We start from the raw sequence: 12,745 nt of genomic DNA on the forward strand, positions 1-12,745 counted from the left end.
GGGTGCTGCAATGCTGATCATTGCATTTCTCTGGGCAAACCCAGTAGTAATTCTGACTTTACTACTAAAGCAAAACACTGTGCCTGTTGGAAATCTGAAGTGAAACAGAAAATTCCAGAAATCAATAGGTCAGGTTTGATTCATTTGCTAAATTCATTAACTAAAGACTTACTCAGATCTTTGAAAGCCCACCGTGCTTTAGGCCTCCAGAGTACATGGTTTTGGTCCTAATTTCAACATGTAAAACAACAGCAATTTTATATTTGCATGGCACCCTTAAAATTTCCCAAGGCACTTCACAGGAGCAGTATAAACCAGCATTTATTGATCAGCCTTAGTTGCTTCGTTGTTGCTGAGTAAAACCCCTAAATTTTCTATCTACCAGCACTGTGGGAACACCTTCATCCCACGTACTGAAGCAGTTCAAGAAGGTGGCTCATCACCACATCCTCAAGGGTAACTAGGGCTGATCAATAAATGCTGAACTTGCTAATGATACCGCACCCCAAAAATTAATGAAAAAATGTGCATCTTCTGGTCAGTTTCTGTACATCTGCAGCAGTAAAAATGGAAAGATTCTATTCCATCTGTTACTGTATTTAGTGTTTGTTTGGGAGCCCTTGCATTCATACAGTATACATTGGCCAAAAAAAAAGCATTTTCATCTGATATATACACCTATCTCCTTGTGTGTCCGATACCAGCACTTGTACATTCATAGCAGACTATGGAGCTCTCCTCCTCTGAAGGTGGTGGAGGCGGGGTCATTCAATATTTTGAAGGCAGAGGTTGATAGATTCTTGTTAGGCAAGGGAATCAAATGCTACCAAGGTAGATGGGAATGTGGAATTTGAAACAAACAGATCAGCCATGATCTTATTGAATGGTGGAACAGGCTCAAGGGGCCAAATGGCCTACTTCTGCTCCTATTTCATATGTTCATATGTTCATTCAGTTGAACTGATCTGTATGATAATTTATGTACCGCGCAAACCTCTTCCAACCTTATTTCATCTAATCCTATTACCATATCCTACTATTCCTTTTTCCCTCATGTAATTATCTAGCTGCCCCTTAAATGTAAGTGAGCTATAGACTCATCAAACGATGCAGCACAGAAGGAGACCATTCTGCTTTTCATGCCTATGGTGGTTCTTTGGTAGAATGCGTCATGGTTTAGGCTTTTATTTAAATACTGAGTCAAGGTGTTAGACTGAAACCCAGTGTTCATGTTCAAAGACAGCAGTGCTTTCTCAGTGAGAGTCTTTATTGAACTGATTGTAAGATGGATTCCCTCATGGCAGAGGTCACAAGACTACAGCAAGCAAGATAGGACATGTAGTACAATTGCATTTCAAAACCCAAATATCTCCCTCTATTCATAATGAACTAAAGATCTAAACATATCCCTTTTCCTAACGAACATAAGACATGTTTGCATGCATGATCATGTGTAACTGTGACTTACCCAAGTTACCCACTGTTCTCATGCATTAACAACTCTTTGTTCTACTATTCTATCTCTGCATCTGCATTGCATTCATAGTCTTTAAATCATCCAGGTGTCTTAATGATAGAAGTGTGCATTGTCATTGGCTATTCATCTGGGTGATGTTCCTTGTCCAGAGAGTGTTGTTCCCATGGCACTTGTTGCCAGGGTAACTGTTGTTGGCCCATTGCCATTGTTGGGGACCCATGGTACTCTGGATTGATGGTAGTTCTGTACTTTTGTACAGCTGGTGAGATGCTTTCTCCCTGACCAGCTGAATGCTGTGAAGGAACAGCTTCGCTAGTTGTGCGTATGTGCCTGCAGTTGTGCCGGTATATTTGATTGTTCATTTCCACCGTATATGCTCGAGGTGACAATTTCTCTATGCCTGTCCCAAGTTTCCACGTGGGCTGACCTCTGTTGAGAGTGGTGAAGGTTTATACCCTGACTGGCTCTCCAATGCCCAGCTCTGGCAATGGTTTGGCAGTCTTGTCAAACTGAAATTTAGCTTTCTGCTATTAAACCTTGATTTTTTCATTCACGCCTGTTACTATTTCTAGTTTCAGTAGTTTTTGCTCTTGGAAGAATAGCTTATGTGTGGCACGACATTCGTCTTTGGGCTGGACTACGTCCCCTGCCTTTAGTCAGTGTGTTTCTCCACTCAAGGGTTGCCTTGGATACATCTGTGCTAGATTTGCTTGATTTTTTAATAATTCCTTTGGTGATTTTCACTGCCACCTCAGCCTTTCCATTCGACTGGGGCTAGTGCAGAGATGATGTTGTTCGGAACCAAAGTTAGTTTTAAGTAAGTTATATTTGTATTGGTGGGTGCTAGGAATAAGCTATAGCTTTAAGTTTAAGTTTTAGCTTTTTAAGTTTAATTTATAAGTCGTAATTATGGGTTAAAAGGGTGAAACCTGGGTCTAGTTTCATTTAGAGCTTTTCCTCTGGGAGAATGTTGCCTGAAAGTCTGTGGCTTTGTTTGTTTACCTGCATTTTTAATGAAGTTTTATGACCCTTGAAGTGGAGAGCTGTGTTGTCAAGGAGGGGTAGTGCTTTAGGGAAGTTAAAATGAAGTAGGAAAAAACAGTGCTGTTGCCTAGCAATGGGAGGCCTACAGAGAAACAGAAAAGCAATTTGAGTTCAGTTGGTCTGTGAATACCACAGGGTGAGGAAGCTGGACAGGAGAGGGATTTGCAGAGAGCAGGTTACCCAAAAGAACAAAAGAAAGTCTCCGAAGCCAGGGAGTGGGGACAAAATAAAGTCCCAGGAAGACAGTTAAATCAAGGAACAAGAACAGGAATCAGGAACAGATCCTGTTCAGTGAAGTTAAAACAAAGAGCAGAGGAAAGGCTTTGAATTAAAAAGAGAAAGCTGCAGGAATCAGACTCAAGGCAAAGCAGGCTTGTGAGAAACTAGAAGATCTGAGGAGACAGCCAAAGGCTGGTGACTCCTTACTATGGGCATGTGAAGCAGTGGTGTTCTGTTGGCGTGGCTGAGTATCTGAGAGAGGGTGCGTGGAAGGCAAAGCTTCAATGCATGTGGAGATCCAGGGGAGAGGAACATCAGAAAGAGAGATTGAAACCCTGGAGGTGGACCCTTATGGAAGGCCTCTGAGAGAAAGCATCGTTTGGGAGAAGGTTCTAAAGCAGCTTCTTGGACAGTGGAGATTAGAAACCCTCGTGTGAAAGACAGAGTTCAGTGGGACTGGTTGTTTCGCGGTGGTGACAAGCGTCTGGGGGGAGTTGAGGAGAGATCCATAGCATCTGTTTGGTGTGGCATCTGTCACTTGGTTTCAGAATGTGGTGTGTCTGACCACAGGTCGCTATTGGTTTACGTGGACTGTGTACTTACAGTGAACATTAGAGTATAAGATAACTTTTGTAACTTGTGTTATCCTTATGAATCTATATATATCCATAAAGGTATTGGTGTGGTTGAAAGAGTATTGTAATATAGTTCAACTTTTCTTGCTTAATACATTTTTTATTCATTGGTTAAAAGTTCATCAGCTGACTCCTGTGACTCTGTTCAGTAGCCGCCCTCCACGTTTCTAAACAAAAAATATAAGTTAGGATCTATCAAGCCGGGTTCCACCCTGGGATCAGGCTTGCCCAGTAGTAACATCAGCTGGGAACATAACAATGTATAGTGTTGAATTTCCCAATCTTTTGTGAAGTGGCTGAATTCTTCACTTGGGAAATGAGGGTCACCATCACTCGTCACAATTGGCGGAATCATCCCAGATTTGCAAAAAGTGCAGGAGAGGGTGGGAGAAAGGACATTTTACCCGCCAGCTGCAATGATTTTCGTGCAGTATTGTTCCATTCCCTGCGCGTCCCGCCTCATTAATTATGCATTCATGGGGAACACGCCGGATCACTGCTGGTGGGCTTACATTTTCCTGCCATGCCATGACCTCAGCGCTTCCTCACTTTGAGCGCCATATTTAAAGCGCACCAGAGCGCATGCCTACTTCATGTCTTTAGACCAGGACTGCTCCAGGTGACAGATGGCCCCGAAAGCAAAGAAAATGGCAGCCCCCCAAATTTAATGATGCCTCTCTGGGTACCTTCTGGACACAGTGGAAGGCCACTGCGATGTCCTTTACCCCCGCTCTGGCTGCAGGAGGTCCACCAGAGTCACCAATCCGGATTGGGAGGTGGTGGCAATGGCGGTCAGTGCCACCGGAGCACAGAGGAGGTCAGCCATTCAGTGCAGGGAGAGGATGAATGCTCTCATCCGTTCCGCCAGGGTAAGTCAACCACATCATCACTCTCAGCTCACGCACGCTCAAACCCATCACACATCCACAGGGATCTCACACGTCAAGAGTCAACACCACTAACTCTCACACACACCCTCACATCTCCATCAGACTCATATTCGTGTCCTCATCCCATCCAGGGCCCCACTCACCACAGACATTCTATGCAGCGCTATGTGTCCTGCTCACACTCCCTCCACCTGTTTTCATGTAGGAGAAGCTGGCTCACATCAGCAGGGAGAGGTCCGAGAACACGCTGACTGGTAAAGACATGGACCTTGCCTGTGGGGATGGTGAGGCTGGCGGCGAACACCCACGTGAGGATCCTGCACAGCATCATCCCTTTCTCAATGAAACTGTGAGTGCTCTCTCTCCTGCTTTTGACTCTGCTGCCATGCACTAATTATCTCTACTTTGGTTCACAGGGAGATCTGCCAAGTGGCCAATGCCCTCAGCCAGCCAGTCCCTCAGCTCCATCCAGGTCCTGACCTCCAGCCAAGACGACACCTTCTCCATTGAAGAGCTGGAAATAAGCAGCCAGGAAGACCCATCACAGCGCTTACCCACACCCTCCACCAGGGCAGAGACCTAGATTTAGAGCAGGCTCGGGTTCATAATCTGGTGGTCACCGCATGGACATGTGTCCGCAGCAGGAGGAGGCAGGCTCAGCCGAGCTCCCCGGCTCTTGGAGGACTGCAGGGGTAGAGGCATCTGTGAGGTCCGAGTCAGATGACGAGCCTCTGGATTTGGCCTTCCAACTCATCGTGGAGAGTCAGCAGAAGGTGGGGGAACATCAGACAGAGCTGGTGGAAGCCCTCAACAGAGCGGTGCATGAGTTGGAGGAATGTGTCCGCTTGCTCTTTGATGAAGTAGTGCCCACATGTTCACGCATGGAGTTCTCCATGGGAAAGACGGTGGACGAGATGGAGACCCTGGTCCAGCAGAACGTGGAGATGTGTGCAGACCTGCACTCCATTGCAGTGGCCACAGGTGAGTTCCTGCAATGGCAACGTGAGGGGGAAATGGGGCACCTCCCTCCAGATGCTCCTTCCCCTCAAGCGGTCAGGCCAGGGCCCCCAGGTACCTGAAGGGAAGACGAGCAGCAGCTGGATACCACTCTACCCCAGCAGTCCTCCAGGAGCCGGGGAGCTCAGCTGAACTTGCCTCCTCCAACTGCAGACACATGTCTATGCGGTGACCACCAGATTATGAAGCCTGCACTAGATCTAGGTCTCTGCATAGGGGAGGATGTGGGTAAGTGCTGTGACAGGTCTTCCAGGCTGCTTATTTCCAGCTCATCAATGGAGAAGGTATCCTCTTGGCAGGAGGTGAGCACCCGGATGGAGCTGAGGGGCTGGATACCTCAGGAATCTCACAGGCTGTCCTCTCATTCTGAGTCTCCTTGCCTGTGACCCCCTCAACCTCATCCTCTGTCATCAGAGAGGGAGCAGCTGGTTCCCACAGGAGGACAACCAAAGAAAGCCAGGACCCTAAAGGCCTCGGCTCTGCAGAGGACGTACATTGAAGTCATCAGAGGCAGCAGGATCAACTATTACACAGGCTGCCTCCACCCCTGCTGCGGATGTCAGGGCAGCACCTAGAAGAAGTGGTAGGCCTGGAAAAGTTAAAAATTTCTGATCACAAGTGGTTGCACGGGTGAACAGATTTTGTTACTTTATAATCTGAAAATATATTCACTTTCATTGAATAATGTGTAATGTTGTCTTTCAGCTTCATTGACAGGCTTCACGAGTTCTTCACTGCATTACCTCCTACAAGCAGTTCAGCTGCACGCAGCCAGACCAGAAGTGATTCTGGAGGGAGGAGTGTGTGTGTGGCAGGGCCCTTTGGAGCCTTGTGCAAGCACTCTCCCACGCACACCTCCCTCCATCACACTCATCTCACTGCCCTGAGCATTCTCAATGCTGCCTGCTGGGGTTCACTTTCACTTGTCCATCTGAGCTGACCTGTATCTCCGCCCACCCACTGATCACACTCCCATGCAGCACCTGTGTCCGTCCAACACGAGGCTCCGCTCACTTTCGATTTGAGAATAATGGTTGTGGTGATATGTCTGCTCAGCTTACTTCGTCCTTTCCCCTCCCTCAGTCACCCATGTCCTTTCCCCCATCACTGTTCACCCTGGCATCACCTTCCACCTCCCCATCGTCCTCTACCAACCTGAACCCTTGTCTTTCCAGGATGTCCAGTTGAGTGTGCACGTACCCTACCTTCCTGAGAGTCCCGCCCCAATCCACATTGACCTACCTGACCTCCACCTTCAAATCCTCAGGGTCCGTGTCTGCCTCTGAGTCCCAAACAGCCACCCTCACTGTTCCTTCTACCGCTACTGTTGCATCCTTACCCTCCCATCCTTCCGACTCACTCTGCCCCCTCTCATACTCACCATTCCCTCCTACCACACCAGCCCTCAGTTCGCTCCCCAGAAGGCAATCATTGACTCCACAGATCCCTCCCTTGCATGTTCACCTGGACATCCCTCCACACTTACTGTCTCCTCCACCCTTACTCCTTCCTCCACCCTTACTCCTTATCTCCTCTGAGCTCCTCCCTCTCCCTCTGACCTCCTTCTTCCCCCTGAACTCCTTCTTGTCCTGGACTCCTTCCCAGCTCCAAACTCCTTCTCTTTCATCTTCCTCCCACCTTACATCTACCTCACCCCATACACCTACCTCTTCACTTGCTGCATTCTCCCCTGTTACACCCTCCTCCCCCCGTACTCCCTCATCTCTCCTGTCAACCTCACCCCCCTGACACTTTCATTCCCCCCACAACCTCACCCCTTCGACACCTTCATTCACTCCCCCAACCCCAACCCCCGGTACCTTTGTTCCCCCCCAGCAACCTCACCCTCCAACACCTTCCTCTCCCAGTCAAACCTAGACCTTCCTCTCCCACATCCCCAGTACACCTTCTTCTCCCATTCACAGTTGGACCCCCTTCTCCTTCCCCTCACCAATCATCGTAACAGCCCATGTCCAAGACTGTGATGTTTGGAACCAGAGTTGTTTTGCGGTGGAACCATGACCATGAGAATCCACCCGCTCCAGACAGTGACCGGTGTGCGCAGGTGTGGTTTAAATATGGCGCCCGACAAGAGGATCTGATGAGGTCACGGCGGAGCAGACGAATCACAGCTCATCCTGCCACAAGACCCGACATGGTTCCTGTTCATGTAGATATAATGAGCTGAAAATTGGATGATCTGGCGCGGAGACCCGGTATTCCAGCTGGTGGGAAATACCCTGCGTTTGCTGCCCACCACCGACTTAATCTCTGGAGCAGAAAATCTCACCCTGAGATTCAGGCTTCATCCCTTGTGTGAAGAACTGCTTCCTGATGTCACATCTGAAGGCTCTCGCTCTAACGTGAAGGTTATACTGCCTTGTTCTTGCCTTTCCAACCAGAGGAAATGGTTTCTCTCTTTCTCGGATATAAAGGGGAACAATAATATTACTCAGCCACCTAATCTCTGTTATTACTTTCTCCTCCATTCTGTTGTTAATTAGATTCCTTGTTTATCTCTTCCCATCTATCAGTCTCTTCTTCTTTAATCTCTCATTTTCTGACTGCCTGAAACCTGTCCTTTATGTTACTCTGGAACCACTGTTGAAAAAGCCTTAATTCTTTCTCTTCCCCATCTACTCTCCATAGTATGATTTAATTTTAAGCTTGAATTCCATTGCCTTTCATGATGTATTCCTATTTCTGTTTTTTCTTTTGATTTGTTTAACCCATCGGGCACTCAGCGCCATTCGTAAATTGGCTTGTCTTATTTTTCAACCATTATCAACAGTAAAGTTCATTGTTCACCATCCCCTCCCCTCTCACTCATGGCGTTACTAATTAATGAGGCGGTAAAATATTTTTGGTCTGCTTGTTATCATCTGTTCTGAAGAATTTTTCCTTACTCAAGTAATATTTGTAGTCACCCAACTCAATCAAAGCCGTCTTGATGACTCCATTGAAAAAAACTGAAAGCCTTGAATTTGAATATTGCAGAAAAGAGAGACAACTTTTCAAAACATTTCACCTTGCACTCCTCAGGACAAACACAACAATGTCAAATTTCAAACGATCACAGAGATTTATACTACAGGAGAAATGAGTGTTCATTGGTAGGCAAGTCAACTCTGACTGACCAAGGCATTGCCATGGAGAAAGCAACAAGGAATTATAGGCTCCCCAAGCTCCCAGGTAATTCCAAAAAGGCACAAGGCTTGAACACGTTCCTTTTGTTTGCAGAGAACAGGCCCCTGTGTATGAATGAATATCACTTCTAGCAAGCATAAATGAGCCATGTTTTACAGCTCAACTGATTATCGTAAATTGATTGTTAGTGTAGCTATTAGCGCACTTGGGATTATTCAGCAAGTGCTGTACAATGCAGAATCACATCTAACAAATTAACGTTTTGTTTCGGGTTTTGCAAGCATGGGCTGGTTGAGTGCAGTCTGCACTCTGCCTATTACGAACAACCGAAGGAACATGCTAAGTGATTCAATCAGCCAATCGCTAGGATGTACAGACTGTGTATCTAGCATCACAATGGCACTGAATTTCATACACAACATTGCCCCATTGTGTGGTAATTAGAATGTCTTTGTGCAATCAGCATAATTTTTCCTGTAGTATAAATTGTTGTGGTCGTTTGAAATTTGGCATTCTTGCATTTGTCCTGAATAGTGCAAGACAAAAAGATTCAGCAACATGTCTCTCTTTTCAGCAATATGCAAGTTCTGTACTACCAAGCAATAGTCTTGAATTTATATATTGCCTTTCATAACCTTAGGATGTCCCAAAGCACTTTGCAGCCTATTAAATACTTTTGAATTGTAGTCACTATTGTAATGTAGGAAATGTGACAGCTAATTAGGGCACAGCAAGTTCCCACAAAACAGTGAGATAACTGACCAGATAATCTCTCCTAGTGATGTTGGTTGAGGGAAATTATTGGCTAGGCTCCTAGGAAGAATCCCTGTTCTTCAAAATAATGCTATGGAATCATTTTCAACCACCTCAAAGAGCTGACAGGTTCTTACGTGAAAGAAAGCATTTCCAACACTCCCTCAGTACTGCCCTGGGAGTGTCAGCCTGGATTCTGTGATCAATTCTTTGGAGTGGGACAACAAATGTGCTACCACTGACCCATGGCTGATGTCATTGCAGGACTAAGAACAATTTTCCTTACAATTTAACTCTGTGGCTATGCTTTTTTTCCCAGGCTTCTCTGATCAACCTTGAACAATTTTCTACCTGATTCTACTTATTTTTCTCAGTGAAGCTCACCCTCTTCGTTCCACAGAATTCTGAGCAATGATCTTCTCCCCTACGTTGGAGAGACCAAACGCAGACTGAGTGACCGCTTTGCGGAACACCTTCGGTCTGTCCGCAAGCATGACCCAGACCTCCCTGTCGCTTGCCATTTCAGCACTCCACCCTGCTCTCATGCCCACATGTCCATCCTTGGCCTGCTGCAATGTTCCAGTGAAGCTCAACGCAAACTGGAGGAACAGCACCTCATCTTCCAACTAGGCACTTTACAGCCTTCCAGACTTAACATTGAGTTCAACAATTTCAGACCATGAATTCTCTCCTCCATCCCCACCCCCTTTTTGATCCCCCCCCCTTTTCTTTATATTCAGTTTCATTTCTCATTTTTATTTATTTATTTTCCACCCACTTATTTTCATTATTATTATTTTTTAAAAATTTATTTCCATTTTTATTCATTGTTTTATCCCCAGCTTTTAGCCTTTTTGATCTTTTTTCCCACCACCATCCCCTCCCCCCCGACCCCACCCCCACTGATGCCATCTGTCACTTTCCAGAGTGCTTATCCTGGTCCTGCCATTATCACATTCTGCTTTCTACTCTTAATGTCACTATCAGCACCTCCTTTAGCCAGTACCACCACTATTAACAACCCTTTGACCTCTTGTTTATGACATCCTTTGCAATCTCTCCTTTGCCTCCACCTATCGCTGGCCTTCTATCCAGCTTCACCTGTTCCACCCGCCCTTAAACAGTATGTATTCCACCACACTTCTACTTCTCTTTAGCTCTGAAGAAGAGTCATACGGACTCGAAACGTTAACTCTGCCTTTCTCTCCACAGATGCTGTCAGGCCTGCTGAATTTTTCCAGCATTTTTCGTTTTTGTTTCAGATTTCCAGCATCCGCAGTGTTTTGCTTCAATCTTTCCTCCTTATTTCTTCTCTTACATCTCTTTAAGATGTACTTGGATTCATTCTTGTTTAGCCTGAGTTTGTTCCTCTTAGGTAAGTATTCATCCTGTTCACCTATCACCTCTTTGCTCACTTTTCTCCATTAGCTCCTGGTCCGTCTACTCTTCAAATTTAAAGTTGTCCAATTCCTGCATGGCCTCAGCCCTCTCCATCTCTATTAACCTCCTCCAGCCCAACAACTCTCCAAGGACTCTGGTCCCTTTGCATCCCTGAACCTGAATTTTACCCTTGGCGAGCTTGCCCGATCAGCGGGCCCACGACTGATCGGGAAATGGGCCATCGCCTTCGATTGGCCCCTGAGCCAATTAAGGCCCGACTAGGGTGAAACGCATCTTCCCAATAGTCGGGAAGGGCTGGGTGGGGGCGGGGTCCTGTCGGCTACAGGGTCCAATGGCAACCTGGCGGGTGGTTTGAAATGGCACAGGCAGCTCCTTGAAGACTTCCAGGGAAGAACACATCTTCGTGCTGAAGACAGAAGCCATGGCCTCAAATGCGGCTGGAGATGCCAGGTTGGAGGGCAGGTCGGGAGGGCACTCAGCCGCCTGGTTTTCGGACGTGTGCCTCACAGTCCTCCTGGAGGAGGTGGCTGCCAGGAGGGCCACCCTTGTCTCCAGAGATGGAAGGAAGTGGCTACCGTACCTCGCAAAAAGAGCTTGGGAGAAGGTGACAGCGCTGGTCAGCAGCCATAGATTTGCGCGGCACACATGGGTGCAGTGCCGCAAAAGGTTTAATGACCTGCAAGGGTGAGTACCCTGTTGGCATGGATCAGTGTGGTGAAGTGTTAAGGGCTGGCCGTCTGCCCGTGGAGCTCAGGGGTGTTAGAGTCTGAGTGCCAACTGTCAATGACACCAGAGCTGGTCAAGGGGGTGAGCCCTGGCTGCTTGGACTGAGTGGCTTGCAGCTCGAGGGCCACGACTCGGATGTGCCCTGCCAGGTGTTCCTCAGGTGGGGTTGGCCAGGCTGCAATGGTGCTGCAGGTAGAGAGTGGACTAATCCATGCTCCTCTGTCCTTCAGGAGAAGACAAGCCATAACATCTTAGAGAGGTCAAGGACAGGTGGAGGCCCCCCAGACCTCCAAATCTCAACCAGATTCGAGCAGGATGCCTTGGAGCTGGAGAGGTGCCATGCTCCTCGTTCAGCCGGTCATGGAGAGGCTGGGGTGTCAGACGTAGGTAAGGGTGCAGTGCGCTGAGGTGAGAGTTTTGGATGGTGCAAACATTCTTGTGTAGTCTCCACATTGATGGCAGCCTCAAAACTGGATTCCCCATTGATCATTGGAAGACAATGGCACCATTGCAGATCGTCATTGTCTCACCAAGGTGCCTGCAATGCACAGTGATAGTGTGATGACTTAAACTAATGACATGTCCTTGTTCTCCCTTAGATTCGCCAGCAAGCACTCATTCTCAGGACCCTGAAGAGCCACCCCTGATGCCAGAGGACCGCTGGGCTTCAGCTGTACCTGTGTCACACCCGTTCTCTGAACCAGACACCAGCGCAGATACCAGCACCTCAGTGGGTGTTAGATCTTTGGCTAGGATGTCAGAGCACAGGGATGAGGGCACTTGATACTCGCTTGAGGAGCAGGCGGAGGCAGAGAGTGTCCAGCACGCTGGTAGTCCAAGGATTGCTGGAGACCAGGACAATGCTGTTTCGAAGGCAGATGATGAGCCTCTGGAGCCATCCATTAGGCGGCAGATGCTGGATGTCCAGCGAGATGTGCAGGAGGATCTGGTGGAGATCCATGAGGGTCTGCGTGCCATGGTCTCCATCGTGGAGGAGTCCATATGGAGCATGAGCACTGCATTGACCCTCATGGCCGAGCGCACTGCCTCCTCCATTGAGAGAGTGGCGACTCTGATTGGAGAGGCAGCTCCAAGGACAGAATCAAGGGTTCCCGGGGATGCGCTCAGACCTGCAGCCCTCACACAGGCAATGACTTCAGGCGGTCAGTGCCAGTGTGGGAGATGGATGAGGCACCCAGTATCCCAGCTAGGTGCCCGTCCATCAATGGAGAGCAGGGAGGTCCAGAGCGATGTTGGTGCATGAGCTGCCTGTCATCTCTGCAAGGTCCTCTCAGGGTGCTCTGGATGACAGCATCAGCTCCTCTGTCCATCTGCCAATGACTGTGGCATCTGATGAGGCTGCGATGACTGGGCAGGTGTCAGCCATGGCATTAGAATCTCCATCCCAGGTGGGGCCAGCACAGGCTCCACTGACC

This window comes from Cetorhinus maximus, chromosome 18, assembly GCF_964194155.1.
Source record: "Cetorhinus maximus chromosome 18, sCetMax3.hap1.1, whole genome shotgun sequence".
In the NCBI taxonomy this organism is placed as follows: Eukaryota; Metazoa; Chordata; class Chondrichthyes; order Lamniformes; family Cetorhinidae; genus Cetorhinus; species Cetorhinus maximus.